An 18,704-nucleotide genomic window follows, 5' to 3' on the forward strand; every position below is an offset into this window, starting at 1 on the left:
TTCTTTTCTTCCTACCCACATGCCCCCTCCTCATACCATCAGTGAACCTATATGAACTAGAACAGAGAGAAATAGTGCAAAGAAAATATGCAGTGCAAAGAAAGAAAGAAGCCTTCTGGGACACTGAATGATATAGCAAATATTTTCCAGTCCAAGGGTTGGAGAAAAATAAAATTATGCTTAGTGTTGTAATTTTGTATGGATTTTTTCTATAGTAACCTAGATAAAAATAATAGCTTTAGTCTCAAAAATACAAGTGAACGTCACTGATGTTAAACTCTAAGCAGTTGCAAATAAGGCAATTATGAATTATCTGCAGTCACTACAAAATCATGATATAATAGTACTACCACTCTGACATTGTCTAGCCTAAGATATATTTCTGAAACTAAAAGAGAAAGAGTGCATTATTTGGAACCAGGATAAAAAAGGAAGAATGGAATCTAGATAAGAGTAGGACAGAGCTTTCCTGTATCACATCTGAACAAGAGTCTCATTATTTTCTGGTAATAAGGCATCAAAATTACGAGGGCATATACCTTTTAAACTGTGTTATTATTCTATTTTCTTAGTTATGTATACATATTGATATCCACTGAAGCATCTTTGTAGTAACCAAAGATTGGAAACAACCCAGATTTTCATTAAAGGGAAGTAGTTTCTAGGTGATTGTATATCCATGCAATAGAATGTAGTTATAAGAAACAATGAGAAATTTCTCTATACACTAATAAGGCAAGCTTTCTAAGATCTATTAAATGAAAAAAAAAAAGCAAGTGCATAACTATTTTATAAAATGCTATGTGTTTAAAAGTGGAGCAAATTAGAATATATATTGATATTTTCTGGTATTTGTATTTTGGAAACTCAGGAAGCTCATACTGGAAACTAAGAAATGTGCTTCTTTGTGGAGAAAGAGTGGGAACTGGGAAGATGAAAGAGTACTTAGCACTTCTTAATATCTGGCTAATATGAACGTTATAATAATATCTGACTAATGTGAATGTTATATGTTTTAATTAAAAATAAAGTCAATAATTAAATTGAGCATTGCCTATAAATTGCCATTGAATTTTTGACAAAATTCAACACCTATTCATAATAAAACCATCAATAAGCTAGAAATAGAAGGAAAAGTTTTCAACTAGATAAAGAGTATCTAGAAACAACCTTACAGCTAGTATATATTAATGGTGAAAAACTAAATGCTTCCCACCAAGATTAGGAACAAACCAAGGACATTCATTCTTATTCCCTTTATTAACATTGCACTGAAAGTCCTAGTCAGGGAAATAAAGCAAGAAAAAGAAATAAGACATGCAGATATTAAAGCAAGATGTAAAACTGTCTTTATTCACAAATAAAATAATTGAGCACTTCTGTCTTTCTCTGTCTCTCTCTCTCTCTTTCTTTCGACAGTGTCTTGCTGTTGTTGGCCCAGACTAGAGTGCAATGGCACAATCTCGGCTCACTGCAACCTCCGCCTCCCGAGTTCCAGCAATTCTCCTGCTCAACCTCCGGAGGAGCTGGGATTACAGGCACCTGCCACCACGCCCTGCTGTTTTTTGTATTTTTAAGCAGAGACGAGGTTTCACCATGTTGGCCAGGCTGGTCTCAAACTCCTGACCTCAGATGATCCACCAGCCTCGGCCTCCCAAAGTGCTGGGATTACAGGTATGAGCCACCACGCCCAGCCTTAAGGAATCAACAAAGAAAACTGTGAGAACTAATAAGTGAATTTAGTGAGACCGTATAATACAAGCCCCATACAAATGTATAAGAACATATAAAATTAATTGTATGTATGTGTGCTATCAACAAACAATTGAAAATTCAAAACACGATTTGTAATCATAGCAAAACCTATAAAATCCTTAGGCATAATATTAACAAACTATGTGAAAAACCTGTCCTGAAAATTTCAAAACGCTGCTGAGAGAAATTAGAGAGCAAAATAAATAGATCAGCATATGATATGGTTTTGGCTGTGTCCCCACTTGAATCTCATTTTGAATTGTAATCGCCATAGTCTCCATGTGAAAAGGATGGGACCAGGTGGAGGTAATCAGATCGTGGAGGTGGTTTCCCCCATGCTGTTCTCGTGATAGTGAATGAGTCTCCTGAGATCTGATGGTTTTATAAGCGTCTGGCATTTCCCCTGCCTGCATTCACTCCATCCTGCCACCCTGTGAAGAAAGTGCCTGCTTCTCCTTTTCCTTCCGCCATGATGCTAAGTTTCCTGAGGCCTCCCCAGCAAAAAATGTGGAACTGAGTCAATTAATTAATTCCTCTTTTCTTTTAAATTACCCAGTCTTGGATATTTCTTCATAGCAGTGTGAGAATGGACAAATACAGTATACCATATATATAGACAGGAAGACTAGTTATTTTTAATATGTTAACGCTGCCCAATTTAGTTTATGGAATAGTTCAATGTATTCTCAATGAAATATCAGCAGGCTTTTTATAAAAATTGATAAGTTGATTCTATAATTTTCTTAAAAAAAAAAAAAGCAGAATAGCCAAAACAATTTTGAAAAAGATGAACAAAGAAGATTTACAGTACATCATTTTTAGACTCACTAAAATGCAACAATAATATAGATTGGTATTGATTTAAGATTAGATACATAGATCGATTAAATAGAATTTTGAAATCCAAAAATAAACCCATACACATGTGTATACATAGATATGATTATATGTATGATTTTAGATGTATATATAATTGTGTGTGTATGTATGTGTGTACATACATATATATATAAGATCCATTGATTTTTGACAAAGATGCCAAGGAAGTTCAATGGGGAAAAGGATAATCTTTTCAATAAATAATATTGTAACAATGAAATAGCGATATATATATATTTTTGTTTGTTTGTTTGTTTGTTTGTTTTGAGACAGAGTCTCGCTATGTCACCCAGGCTGGAGTGCAGTGGCCGGATCTCAGCTCACTGCAAGCTCTGCCTCCCGGGTTTACACCATTCTCCTGCCGCAGCCTCCCGAGTAGCTGGGACTACAGGCACCCGCCACCTCGCCCGGCTAGTTTTTTTTGTATTTTTTTAGTAGAGACGGGGTTTCACCGTGTTAGCCAGGATGGTCTCGATCTCCTGACCTTGTGATCTGACCATCTCGGCCTCCCAAAGTGCTGGGCTTACAGGCTTGAGCCACCGCACCCGGCCAGAATAGCGATATTTTAAAAAGAAAACTTGACCTGATCTCACACCATATACAAAATTACTTTTCAGTCTATGGTAGACCTAAAAGTAACAACTAAAACACATAACTTTTAGTACAAAGTAGGAGAAAAATATTTACTGTATTACAATAGGAAAGGATTTCTTAGATTGCACACAAAAGCAGAATTATAAGAATTATAAGATTAAAAAATGATAAGAATTATAAGATTAAAGAATGATAAATTAGACTTCATTGAAATTTAAGACTTCTGTTCTTTGAAAGACATTGCTAAAAATAAATAAAAAGCAAGCCACAGAATTAGAAAAATATTCACAATACATATTTCTGATGAAAGACTGAAATCCAAAATCCATAAAGACCTCTTATAACTTAATACTAAGATGACAAATAACTAAAGATGTACAAAATATTTGAACAGGTATTTCAGAAAAGAAGAAAAATAATCAACATTCACACAAAACAATACTCATCATCCTTATTTGTCGGTGTTGGCCTAGAGATAGAGGGAGGCATTCTTGATTACAAAGAGGCAATTGAGAATTTACGTATGTTTTATGCCTTTAATTAGAAGAGAGATTACACAGACATATAGACATTTGTCAAAACCATCCAACTGTACACTTTAAATGTGTACATTTTATTTTACGTGACTTATACCTCAAAATTTGATTTTCGAAACAGTAAAAAGCATTAGAACAAGGAAGTTAAATGTGAAGAAGATGGGGAGAAAGAGTGGCCAAGGAGGTATGAGAAAACTCAGGAGGATGTGTGCATTGGATACCTCTTGAGCCCTACCTAAAATGCTCATGGCCATACCCTCTCACTTCTAACCTTCTGTCATGCATTGAACCAGCTTGATACTAACAATTTTCCAGTCTGAAAGTATGAAGGAATTAATGTGCATGGAGCCATCTTTGACCAATGGAGTATAAGAGACAATTAGCAAAGCAGTCAGTATCAAAATGCATTGTATATAGTTCCATAGGGATTACTAAGTTAACAATGCACCCTGTGTTGGTTTTTCCTCCTTCCTTGTTTTACTCATCTGGTCCCTCACTTCCTTCCTAAGATCATGTTACAATAAACTGCCTTCATGCATGCTGTTATTACACATTCCACTTTTTAAAAATGTGGGCTAGAACACAATTGGAAAGCAAGGAATATGATCATGAAGATATCTGAAAAACGTATGCTTATTATGTCCTAGACATGCTTTAAAATCTCCACATATATCAACTTATTTAAGTCTGATAACAACCCTATTTTATAGGTGAGAAAGCAGAGGCAGAAGAAAAGTAAGTGATGAGTAGGAAAGTGGCCAACAATAACAAATGCCACTAAAAATTATGAAATTCAATGGATTTGGCAATTGAATATTATTGATAAACTTTATACAAGAAATTTCAGTGGCACAATGGTAGTAGAATCCAGATTTTATGAGAATTTTTTAAAAAAAATCTTAACTAATCAGTCTCCAGTTGTGAAGATATATAAATGTCATAACACTTGGAGGAATATTAAGAAATACTGTGTTGCATAAATTTAACAAAGCCTTCATACGCACTCAGATTCTAAACTTCTCTGAATCTCTTTAATACAGCTATTGAGAACTTGAGGATTTGCAGTAAGGAACATTCTTTTGGCACTTCCAAAGATATGAGTACTTTAATAAATAAAGTGAAAGAATAATGAAATGTGTTGTTAATCTAAGAGAAAAGGGAAGAGTGAATATGATAGCAGTAAGAAGAAATGTAAAAATATTCAAGGCCAATTCTGATGACTTTCAAATGCGTCTTTATCATGAAGGAAATTTTGTATCCCAGTGTGAATTCACCAAAATAATGTGTTTAATATTTCAGTTTTCTTTGTGGCAATGCTGGGTTATATACTCTTATTTGTCTATGAATGCTAAATATAAAATAAGAAAAGTATGAACATTAAGTCCAACAAAGGACTATTGGTTTGAGAAAATAAAACTCTATTTAACGTTTGTCATGAACATCCACAAGCCATATTGTCTGTCTAAGTAAACTCTAAGACTTCACATTATTGGTAAATGAACACGTGACATATCTATTATGAGTTTGCAAGGTTATGATTTTTAATCATTTTTTCTGCTATGTAAATCAATATAATAAGTTACAAACTTCAAAATGAAACAAATTATAAACACCCAACTCAAAATCCTGGTCTCTAGTTTTGACTCTAATCAATGCAAAGTCTGGATTTGAGAGTTAGCCAGTATGTTCAAGTATAAGTCCCAATAAATAAATAAGACAGCAGTTGATATTCTTAGTAGACTTGTGGCAATTGCTGTCTGTCCACCATCTCTGTTGGCACATCATCCCAGCTAATAGTCTCATCATTGTAACAAGTGCTGTCATTTATCAGGTATTCATCACTTTAAAATGAAACTAAACTTGAAACAAATTGAAAGCAAAACTTCATAAGATGTCTGTACACTCTAGAAAGAAGAAGATGCTTGGCAGGAATAAATATGTGCTGGCAACACATCTCCTCTCTTATTTCAAGGACAAAATTGAAACCATATTTTCATGGGGGTGCAAACATTGATTGCTATAAGTTCTTATAAACAGAGAACTACAAACAGTACTGCAGCATTCTCTTGATCCTCCTTCACTTTTATGTGAAGTCCAAAAATGTATCAGTTAAAGGAGGTTTTTGAATTCAATTCAAAAACCAGACAGGGATTCATATGTCACAAGTAGAGGCAGACCATATTCTAGGTAAAAACAAAAAAACAAAAAAAAAACTACACTTGTGTTCAATTTGAAAGATTTAAAACTATTATTCACTAATGTGTATAAAATGAATAAGCACAAATCATGGACTATCTCAAAGTTTTATTTAAGTCATAAGTGTTGTCCTTTCATCTCTCTTCCCCGCTCTACTAATGGTCAGGCCTGGTTATCCATCCAATGTAGGCAAAGTACTTCTTAATCACTCTCCACTTACTTCCCTTCAAGAGTTTTATCATCACCTGCAAGACACTGCATTGTTTAGTTTCTACCATCCTTTGGAGCTTCATCTCTCACCACCCTGTCTACTTTCTCTAATAAGCCCCAGCCACACTGACTCTTTCAGGTCCTCAAACACTCTTTGGGTCTTTCTGCTCTGCCTAACAAACAATTTCCCATCAGTGTTCACCTGGTTAACATGCATGCATTCTTCAAATTTAAACTTTAATACCACTTACCCCACGAAGATGATCCTCCACCCCGGATTATCTCAAAATACCTATCGTGTTCTTTCATCACATCTTGCTTCTTCATAGCACCTATGATTAGAACAAAATCATTAACTTTGAAATAATGTATTTAATGTTTGAATATAGGTTGCTTAAAGGCTATCTTGTCTGTGTTGTTGGTCATCAGGTCTTAAGTATTAAAATTAGTGCTCTAATTACTTAAGTGCATAAATAATTATTTGGGAAAGGAAAAAAGACAGGAAAAGAAGGAGGGAAAGGGAAGTAAAGAATAGAAAAGGAAGCACAGAGAAAAGAGAGAATGGAAGGAGGTAAAAAAGGATGGAAGAAGAAAGGATGATAGTAGAGAATGGGGAAAAGACTGAATGGCTGTTAACTAAGTTTTGATATGTAAAACAGAGGGCAATTATCAATCATCATGTATATAAATACAATGGCCAAGTGAAAAAATGATGTTGAAAACCTGTATTAAGCAAGTATAGAGTCAAGAGAAGAAAATCAGATAAGTTAACCTCAAACAACAGCAAGTGGGAGTATAGATAGAATCTAGAGATGAGGAGATCAAGGAATAGCCAGTGCCTGCAAAGAAGATTTGTCACCATCTTAGATTATGTTTGTATGATAAGCACAGTCCATAAAGCGACTTGGATGAAGTAACTTTTGGTCATTTGTTTCCAGCTGGATTTTTGTTCTGGCCAATCTCAACAATTTGGTCACCATACACTTCTGCCTGAATGTTTTGACAAGTATCAGACATATAAAATTTAACTTCTAGTAAAGAAAACAAATTTTTAAAAAATTAAATCCTAGAGACTCAGCAAAACGTTCAGTGAAGTTTCATTCCCATTATTTGTTAAATAAGATTTGTACAAATAATCCTCGGGCATGATTTTTGTGAAAAGTGAATTTTATTGAAACATCATATTATTTCTGGTTCCTTGTTATAGAATTAATAAATATATTTAGCATATACCTATTACTTTCTTAAAACCCTTTCCTTGTTTAAAAAAAAAAAAGAAAGCTATGCTTCCTGGATGGACACAGTGGCATGAACCTATAGTCCGAGCTACTCAAGAGCCTGAGGCAGGAGGATAGCTTGAGCCCAGGAGTTCAAGGCTGTATAATGCCTGGTGACCTCACTTGTGAACAGTCACTGAACTTCAGCTTGGGCAGCATTGTGAGACTCTGTCTCTAAAAAAAATTAAAGATAAAAATTGTGCTTCTCAATTATCCAGTATAAAGATTCAAATTGGAAGACTGAAACTATAAGATTCAAACATGAACATTTTGACTTACTAGAGATGTTACGGTCTTATCTTTATGTACCCACCCCCAAATTCATACATTAAAATCCTCATTGGCCAGGTGACAGTATTAAGAAATGAGGTCTTTGGGAGGTGAGAGTAGGTTGTGGGGTCGGAGCTTACATAAATGGAATTAGTGCCGTTATAAAAGAGGCATGAGAGAAACTGCTTGTCCTTTCTGCCATGTGAAGTTAGAATGAGAAGACAGCTGAAGAAGCAGCCCCTTACCAGACACTGAATCCGACAGCACCTCGATCTTGTATTTTCCAGCTTCCAAAATTGTGAAAAAAGAATTTCTGTTGTTTATCAGCCACCTAGCCTGTGATATTTTGTAATAGCAGGCCAAATGGACTAAGACAAGAGGTAAGTTGCTAATATTACTAAAGGGTTTAGGGGAAAGTATACAATGTTAGACCCCTACTCAGGTTACAAAAACAAACAGAAAGCCTTCTGAAGGCATTGTGCTTTTCTAAATTTGTTTTCTGGCTGTCAAAATATTGTCTGTGTTAAATCAGACCGAGTCCATACAATTTCACCAATATAACAAAACCCCTGAGCATGTTCTGAACCCACAACTTTAGGAAAACAAATAAGCATTCTTGAGAATGATTACACTCTAGTTGCTGGTCTCCAAAGGTGGCTGCCATCAATTATTTTCTTCCCTCTTTGTACATATCTGCCACTCCCCTATCGAGAGATGGAGCTGATTTTCCTTCTCTTGAATCTGGGCTGGCAATGTACTATTTTGAACAGTGGAATGTGGCAGAAGTGATATTCTGGAATTTCTAAGTTGAGGCTTTAAGAAGACAGGTGGCTTTGGCTTTCTTCCTATGGGAATTCTTGTTCTTGAGATACTGCCCCATGGAACCAACCAATACGCTGTCAGAGGCCAAAGACACAAAGAAAAGCCACATGGGCCGGGCACGGTGGCTCACGCCTGTAATCCCAGCACTTTGGGAGGCCGAGGTGGGTGGATCACGAAGTCAGGAAATCAAGAACATCCTGGCTAACACGGTGAAACCCTGTCTCTACTAAAAAATACAAAAAATTAGCTGGGCGTGGTGGCGGACACCTTAGTCCCAGCTACTCAGGAGGCTGAGGCAGGAGAATGGCGTGAACCCGGGAGTCGGAGCTTGCAGTGAGCCGAGATCGGGCCACTGCACGCCAGCCTGGGCGACAGAGCGAGACTCCATCTTAAAAAAGAAAGAAAGAAAGAAAGAAAAGCCACATGGAGGAAAATGAAGGCACTTAGACTGACAGCCCCCACTGAGTTGCCAGTCAATACTCAATATCCACAGCCAGCCTTGTGAGCAAGCATCTTGTATGTTCCAGCTTGATTGAACTTCAAGATAACTGCAGATCAGGAAACATCACATAGAGCAAGAAAACAGCCCGGTTGAGCCCAGGTCCCCGCAGACTGACGAAAGATAATAAAATGGTTGCTGTTTTAAACAATTAAGTTTCGGAATCACTGGTTCCCCAGTAGCTGGTAATGAAAAACACACAACCATGAAACGTATTTTTTTCTACATTGATCCATCACAAAAAATATATACAAACTTTGAATAATGTGTTCTAATTTGCATTTCTAGTTTCTCGGTAGCTTTACATTATTTGACTAAAAGTTCTCTCTGGATTTTGCCTCACATTTGCTCCAAGTTTTACATAGTCTGTGCTTTATTCATACTAAAGTGTCCATGATGGGATTTTTAAATTGCATTATATTACTATCAACAGAGCATTTTTAATGTTTCACAGGCAAAGGCTGTAAAAATTTCACTTAATGTGAAAATTCACATTAAGTTCCAAGTATTTTTCAAGGTAATGTAAAAAAAAAATCACGATTTCCTTTAATACGTTCTCCGAATCAATGTTTCCTGCCAAATCACTTTATTGAACTTAGTAGAGGGCAAGGAACAAGCAACTATATTCTTTAACAAAACTTACTGTTAAACTCACTTTGAGAAACAGTTCTCTCACTGCCCCTGAGTGAAATCTTGTGGGAATTCCCATAGCTTTAATAATAACGCATAAATACTTAATGAATATTCTTCAAGTCCAGTCTAGTGGTACTAGAACTACAATCTAACCGAAAACTTCGCTTTTCCTCTGGCTCGGGACTGCTTGGACTTGGAAGACTGATGTAGGTGAGGGGAGAAGGTTGCAGTTTCTTCACAACATCTTAGTTTGAGCTCCCACCTTACTCACTTGACTGGTGCAGTTGAAATCTGCGGTTGGTGTATGCTAGGTGCAGATGTTCCCACTTTCCTCTCATGAAAGACAATTATGCATTCTTTCAAGGTCTACCTGATGGCGGATTCTGACTGCATTTCTCTCAATACAGGTGATGTCTCCTTTGGCTATGACTACTGGTTTCTTCCACATCTCTTGGTTACAATGATTCATTATTCTGTTAGGGTCATTTCTCTGCCTCCAAGTGGCCGTATAGGGTGGAATCCCTTTTAGGACAACCCCAGGACAGCTCTGTTTTGTGGAATCCACACTGTTTCTGGGAAACATCTCGATTTTCTCTTTCCTACTGGAAATGCACCTCACTTTCAATGTGGTTATCTCTTTGCTCTGCTGTGAGGCTGTTCAATTCAGCTCTTAGATTTGCGAGGCGGGAGTCAGATATGAGTCCTTATTCCCCTCTAACAACCTAATGGAGGTAAGTCAAGCTCTCAGTGGACTTTCTTGAAATCTCCTTCAGTTGACTTGAATTGGGGTGAATGCCCCCATCACTCCACCCCCATAGTAGGATAGAAGGAGCACATAGCACACTACCAGCACTCTCAAAAATAAAGTTTATCTGATACCTTCATTCTCTAAATGAACACTCTTCTTTGATGAAGGCTAGGATTAACGATGAGTTACTGGAAACTCGGGCCCTCCTCTAATGTTTGAGGGGCCAGCTCAAGAGTACAGTGGAGGCTTACCTAACATATATTAATAACTAGAAGTTCAAATAAAGCTAAACAGAAATAAATATGTTCTATCCTCCAATCTTGACAAGTCTATTTTTCTAAAAACAAAATTGAAAAATACGTATATAACTCTGGTTTCTATATAAATTAAAATGAGCATACTGTTAACAAGCCATCAATGTTTGGATAAGTGATAAAATAAAGACAACTTATGCTTTTATATTTATGCTATAAAATTTGTCTTGCCTTTGATTTAACAAAATTACTACTTATGTTTTCGTGATCAATGATTTATGTACTATTGACAATGATGGCAACTTAACCAACTTTTCTTGAGTCAATATAGTTCTTAAGTAGTAGTTTATAAATGAGTTTGTAGAAACTATCTCTTTCTGAACTAATGCCAATAGAAATCGATAAAATTTCAAGACAGATGGGAACAAAAAATGTTACATATTGTGTTCAAACATTAAAATGGGATCACAGAACTATTTGTTATTGCAGAAGTGTTACAACTTTATCAAATCAATTATTGCTTATATGTTATAATCTTTATCGTCTCTTAATATCTGGATCCATACACTAATGTACACTCAGTATCATCCTCCACTCATGTCATGTCTAGAATTATATATAAATTTGAAAATCTCATAGCTTTTTTAATTTTGCTGTTTTCACTTGTTAAATGTTATTCAGCCGCCATGTGCAATGATTGCAAATAACTACACAAATATGTGACTGCCATAAAATGAAACATGAAGAGAAGGAGGAAATGGACACTGAGTGTTACTAGGATATCATACTTCATTATGTAACACTATATTGCATTGGTGCTATCAAAGAGGAAGGATTTTAAAAGTTAACTGGTCTTTCCTCTTACCCCTAAGCACTTTTGCTGCTGAAATGCTCCCTCTGCTTCAAAGCAGTGTCAGCTCAAAATGTTGGCAATCGTATAATCTACACATTTTCAAGGTATTCAGAAATGCCTTTTCAAAAAAAGGCAACTTTTACTTTTTCTGGTTCAAAAAGGTAAGTCCAGAGATGTGGAGAAGCATTTCCCTAGGGTCTGACAGTTTTAACCACAAAGGTAGATGGCTAAGATTACTGGGTTTGCTATGGAAGTGCTGAATGTTAGACCCCAAGTAAGAAAAATGGCCACTTCTTTCTTTTAGAAATATTTACTTTTAATTCATTTAAAAATAAAAATAAATGCATGTCAATTTCTTCTAAACGATAAGAGAAGATGAAATTTTATATTTTTCAAATCTCATTGAGGTCTGACTTAATGAAAGATAGATGAATTGTCATATGTACTGCTGTATTCAATTTGTTGCCATATGTTGTTCATGAACTATATAAAGATAATCCAGTCACATACAGAAATGTAATGAGAAAAAGAAAAGGTATGTTAATTATTTTTTCAGATAATTCTGGAAATTATTCTTTAAGAGTACACCAAAGCTCAATAAGTAGAAACTTCTCAAAAGTCTGTTGCAATATGGATGAACCTTTTGTGCTCTGTGACATTAAAATCCATTGGTCTCTCTTGCACTTTAATTAGTTCATTTACCCTTGTGTCATTTAGTAACATCCTGTATTGATTATTTGGAAAATATTAGTTTACTGAGCTGTGCAATTCTTCTAAATGTATTTCATTATATATTCTTATAAAATTATATTTGGTTTTGGTTTTAAAAATCATTTTATGTATTTTGATAAAATATCCACCAAACACCTAAGACTAAATAGACATAATTCTTTCAAGTGAAATGGTGTTCTATGAAAGAAGTGACCACTTCAGCTTACAACTGAAGCAATTGCAAGAGTCATATTCCTCTTGAAAAACATCATGCTTAGTTTACAGAAGTGCTTTATGCATAGCATTTCCCATTTATCACACAGAATATTAAGAAAACATGTACTCTAGAGTTATGGTTTAATAAAAATAACTCTTCTTTATCAAGAACATTTTGAAATAAAACTAGATCTTTTTTTTTTCCAGTGCAGTGGTGAAGAAATTAATGACTACAAATATAGTTTGAGGCCATGGCTCTGATTTGAGCCAACAGTTTAGTCACCAATTGCTTTTGAACATTCAGTACAAATGTCAGCACAGCTGTTTCAGAAGCCATATGATTCAAAAGAAATCATTCAATCCTTTGAATATTTTAGCACCCTTTGTGTTTGTTGTCAAGCATTCACATAAAAGAAGATCTTCAATCATTGGTTTGTACTGATACTGTACAGCTGGTACTGGAATATAAGCAAAATAGCAAGCCCAGCCTTGTGGATAGGTTCTTCCATTTGTATGGAAAAGGTAAAATTCTACAGAGAAGAGATTGAATTAATATTCATACTTGCAGTTAAATTTTTAATTGGATGAGTTGCTATAGCTTTGGAAAATGGCAGTGCCATTATTTCTTTTACTAATTTTTTCATCTAGCAAGCATTCAGCAATGTCAACTGTATAAGACATTATTGTATATGCTTCTCTATGCAATGCAACATATCTTACCCTTCAAGAGGAATGTGTAAAACTTTTAGTTTCTAGTCTGAAATTCTGTAATAAACCAATCTTTTCTTTTAAAAGAGTTCATCATTGTCTACACTTAAAATTTAAATTTCTTTTTTTAAACATGAAATGATTAGTCTCAAAATATCGTTGTAATATAACTGGCACCATAAATATTTTAAATGTTCTATTGACTAAAAAACAACAAAATAAATCATTAACATCTATTAAACCTAGAGAAGAACAGCTTTCATTATATTCATGTTTCAAAATTAAAGTTTCACACCAATTTTCTTTTAGTAGATTCCTCCCATCCATGAGTAAAACTCTATGATAAGTCATTTCTTCTGTTTTTTTTTAATAGTATCTTTATACATAAATGAAAGCAGCTGTGGGTTGAGAAACCAAGTCTTCTATTTTACTGTTTTAAAGTCAAAACTTTGTCTTTCTAATACAGCTACTCCAAGATGCTGCAAATGGGGAACTGGAATGGTGATGCCACAGCTAGCCACAACCAAGAAGAAATGGCCTCGTCTATTCTTTAAGTAATTTATTTTTGCTTATTGAGGATATGTAGGAAATGCTAATGTGTGGGGCTCAGGGAAAGGACCCTTCTTATCTGGGCCTAAGGTATTACCTGAGGATATCCCTGGCAAGCTACCATAGATTATGCAAAATTTACATAGCTAGGTATGGTGGCTCATACCTTTAATCCCAGTACTCTGAGAGGCTGAGGTGGGAGGATTCTTTGAGCCCAGGAGTTCAGGATGAACCTAGGCAACATAGTGAGACCCCATCTCTGCAAAGCTGTTTTCAGAAGATTATCCAGGTGTGGTGGCATGTGTCTGTGGTCCCAGCTACCCTTGAGGCTGAAGCAAGAGAATCACTTGAGCCCAAGATGCCAAGGCTGCAGTGAACCATGGCCATGATAGCCTGGGTGATAGAGCAAGATCCTCTCAAAATAAATAACTTGCATAAACCATCACACAACCTGCCTAGCCAAAAATGCTCTGGGGTTTGATGCTGAGCTCCTGGTTCATATCACATAAACTTAAATGAGATGTATTTTTCTGAAGGAAGCCAATCTACTGATCTCCAAAATATACACTCAGTTGGTTATTTTTGTTGTTTGTTTGTTTGTTTTTTAAGAGACATGGTCTCATTCTGTCACCAAGACTGAAATCCAGTGGTGCAATCATAGTTCACTGCAGCGTCAAACTCCTGGGCTCAAGAGATCTACCCTGTCTCAGCCTTCTGAGTAGCTAGGACTATAGGTATGTATCATCATGCCTGGCTTTATGTGTTTAAGTTTTCATAGACATGAGGTCTCACTATGTTGTTTAAGCTTTGCTTCTTATGGTCTTGTTAAGCACCATCAAATTTTTAAGATGCCTATTAAAACCCAACTCATTTTACTTAAAATAACAAAGGAAAACAAAACACAAAAACTCTTAAAATTTTATGATGATAATATTTTAATCATAAACCAAACATTTTTCCATTATGATGAGTTTCTAAAACTAAAATAAACTGTATATACTGTGTAATTTCGACTAATGCACAAAGAAAAAGGAGCAAAAGGACTTAACGGGTTCCCACAACATTACAATGGGCCATGTCTGTGGAGTGCATGGGAATGGGGGCTGGTACCTAGTAAACTGATTTCACCTCTAGCAAAAAATTACCTCCATCTACTAAAAATTACCTGTTTTTCAGTTTTGTTTTAGAATCAAATAAAGGGATAGATGCATAGTCTTATATCCCTAGTCAAATATACCTAGCATGACTGGATAACACTCATGACGCAGAGAGAGTAAAGATTCACAATTCTCAAGTGTCTCTTCTCAAGTATTCCTTCCTCTAACTCAGACTCTTTCCCCAAAGCAAAAGTGCATTTAACTCTTCAGATCACCAGAACAATGCCATTCAGTGAAATGTCTAAGCAGTGAACTATTTCTAAGATGATTAGGGCCCATCCACTTAGTTCTTGAAAGATTACATTTAACACTTTCTTTTAAAGTTATCTCATATTTGTAGAGGACAGAATCTTCACCATCTAGTGTAGAGCAGTTTTAATCCATACTTAGGATATTTTCTACACCTTTCAATTGAGTATTTTGGTTGGGGCTAATTTATATTAACAATAAAATAGATGAAAATGGTCTTTGTCCTCACTCCCACTGAAAAAGTAATCACTGATATTCAATAGCTTAGAGGAAAATTAGCCTTACCACTGAATTAAATTTTATGACCTGTGAATTTTAATTAGGTGAGCTTTTCAATTGCTCCTATAATGAGCCTACATTGTCAAATAAAAAGAACCTGAATCATAAAGAAAAAAATTAGTGTCAGAGATCTAATAAAAAATCAAAAAGAAAAACATGCTGTAACTGGAGTGTTTAGGACATAAGGAGTGCACAGCACAGAGGTGGCAATGTATTTTGAAACCTTTATAGTTTAACTTATGACAGTCATATAGAGTTCTGTTTGTAAAGGAAGGAGGTCAGGGAATAATGCCACTGCAGGAGTTACTCAAGTTTTATCTACCCAGGACCACCCATCAATAAGGAAAGAAATTGGTTTTTATAAGTCATCAGTCATAAGCCATACACAAGTCAAAGGCAAGATTAACTTAAGTCTTTTGGAAATAAAACACACATACACCATTTAGTTTTTAACTTTATAGAAAATATAAAGCTCTATTCAACAACTGATAATTATATAGGCCTCCATTTTACTATGTTGACTGGTAGAGAGATTAGGACAGGTTTGAAGAGAGGTGTTGCTTGATTAAGGTTCCTCCTTATATTGCTCTGTGGGACTCAACCTATCCCTTATTATCCTCTTCTCCTGTTTTATTGCTTGTTAGTTGATTTGGTTGCTTTGCTTTTAGGTGTATCCATTATTGGTTCCTTCTCTTCCAACTGTAAAAACAAAATCTTCCCTTGATTGTATGCCACCACTAGCTAACACCCTAGCTCTCTTCCTTTTCACCTAAGCAACTTGAAAGTAAAATTAACCCTCTTTCACTCCTTAAGATATTGCAATCCAGCTGCTATCCCTACAACGTCATCCAAACTGCTCTTAAAATGCATTACCAACTTCTCGTTGCAAATTCAAAGAACACGTTTTAGTTCCTATATATTTGATTTGTTTTGCAATATTGGCCATCATCCTTTACTCACTCCACAGCTTTCCAATAGACTGCTTTTCCACTCACATTTCCATCCACTTCATCTTTCAAATTGACTCCTGATCCTCCAGTATACACTGAAACTGTGTAATCAAGAGTTTCTAGCTTCTGGTCTTTGAACCCTTTCTGATTCTCAAATCTTTATATCTCAGGTCCCATAAATCTATGTCTAACAACCAAATAAACAGGATGCATTTTGATTTTCCAAGGATTCTCAAACTTATTTTGTATCAAAAGAACTAATCTACTCCTCTATAACTTCCCCCTCCTCCCAAATCTCTATCTAAGTGAATGACATTACATCCCTCACATACTACAATGAGAAGCCTGGGAAGAGACTACTACCTCCCACCATCACATCAGTTGAGTCTTGGCTTCTCTTTTCCTATATATCTCATAAACACCCCTCAATATATTTCTTCTTCTCTATATCCACAGCCTTTGTTTTGATCCTTATAAATTCTCTTCTTGATTATATCAGTAGACTCTATATATCTCTTCCTGTCACCAGCTTAATTTTTCTCCTAATTTCTCTACCGTTTCCAATTGCCATTTCTCACAAAACAGATTTAAATATTCTCCCTCATTTAAAATCTATAATCGGCCGGGCACGGTGGCTCATGCCTATAATCCCAGCACTTTGGGAGGCCGAGGTGGGCGGATCACTTGGGGTTAAGAGTTTGAGACCAGCCTGGCCAACATGGCTAAACCTCATCTCTACTAAAAATACAAAAATTAGCCTTGTCTGGTGGCGTGTGCCTGTAATCCCAGGTAATCAGGAGATTAAGGCAGAAGAATCCCTTGAACCCAGCAGGACAGAGGTTGTAGTGAGCCAAGATCATGCCACTGCACTCCAGCCTGGGGAACACAGGGAGACTCTCTCTCATAATCAATCAATCAATCTATCAATTTCTATAACGTTCAAAGATTTTGCCAGGGTCTTGTAGGCCAAGGTAAGGCAATAGGATTATACTTTAAGTACAATAAAATTCACTAAAAGGTTTTATTCAGGTGCATGTATTAATCTGATGAACATTTTGATAAAATCACTCTGGCTATGAGAAATGGATTATGACAAAACAAGACTGGAAGCAGGCACACCATTATAGAGGCTAGCATTCCAGAGGATGGTGGCATACACTAAGGTATTGACTGTAGAGATGGATAAGTGATGAAATTCAAGAAATTCTATGAAGAAGGAAGCAATAGGTCTTGCTCTTTGCTTTGATAATGCACAGTAAGAAAATAAAAATACTTATGGACAAATCACTCCACGTTTTATGCTTAAGCAAGTAGCTAGATAATTGTGCTGATTACTCAATTTGATAAAAAGTCTGTGAAAGGGAGATTTTGTGGATGAGGATGTCGGAACCCAGGAGAATCAGGTAATCTGTTAGACATGTTTAACCTTGAGATTCCTATTAGATATTGCTATGGACTGAATTGTATCCCCCGCTCCAAATTCACATGTTAAAACCCTAAGCCTCCACATGACAATATTGGAGATAAGGCCTGTAAGGGGCGATTCAGGTTAAATGAGGTTGTAAAAATGGATCCTATAGAACTGATTCTTTATAAAAAAGGAAGAGAAAGCAGAGATTTCTCTTTCTCCACTATGCGAGGGCAAAGGGAAAAGGCAGCTATCTGTAAGGCAGAAAGAGCCCTTACCAGAGACTGAACCCTCCTAGAGCTTAATCTTGAACTTTCTAGCCTCTACAACTATGAGAACATAAATTTCTGTGTTTTAAATCACCCAATCTATGGTATTTCATTATAGCAGTATGAGCTGTCTAATGCAGATATCTTGCTAGAATAATAATTTGACGTATTATCTGATTTTTACTTTTCACCTCTTCATACCCTGTATTCAAACAGCCATGCCATTCTGTGGCCAGAAAAGAAGAGATTCCCTGGGAGAAAATGGAACAAAGAAGTAAAGAGAGTTGGTGGTGTAGTTCAGAGGGATAAATCTGAATGGGCACATGGACAGGAATGGGGACTAGCTCAGCAAAGAATCACAGGGAGGAGCATTGCTTAGGTACCTAAGAGCCATGTAGAAGTCATCATCTGATAAGTGCACTGGTCTACCTTTATGCAATCACTGTCCATCCTTTGTGCCCTGATATTATGCAAGCTGTCCTTTTCATCAATGACTAATAAAAGCATCTCTTCAATAGTATATGGCACTTCTCCAAGCCACTGCTCTGCAGAAGTGACACCTGTTGGTCCTTCAGATTTTGTTTGACCCTTCTCTGACTTACCCCATATGAACATATAGACAAATCATTTTGCAATATCCCAGGGACTAATAAGCCTTAAGCAAGTCCTGGACACTTAGTGG

The 18,704-nt window shown here is 36.0% G+C and overlaps 1 long non-coding RNA gene across 3 annotated transcripts in view; it reads left to right on the top strand.

Moving 5' to 3' along the window:
* LOC116275369 overlaps positions 1-18,415 on the top strand; it is a 126,451-nt gene extending 108,036 nt beyond the window's left edge. For all 3 annotated transcript variants that reach the window (XR_004184417.1, XR_004184416.1, XR_004184415.1), the window contains 2 exons: positions 13,628-13,715; positions 18,239-18,415. This is a non-coding gene — a long non-coding RNA (uncharacterized LOC116275369). The remainder of the gene's footprint in view (positions 1-13,627; positions 13,716-18,238) is intronic.
* The last annotated feature ends 289 nt before the right edge of the window (positions 18,416-18,704 follow it).

The sequence above is a fragment of the Papio anubis genome, chromosome 6 (genome assembly GCF_008728515.1).
Source record: "Papio anubis isolate 15944 chromosome 6, Panubis1.0, whole genome shotgun sequence".
NCBI classification, from domain to species: Eukaryota; Metazoa; Chordata; class Mammalia; order Primates; family Cercopithecidae; genus Papio; species Papio anubis.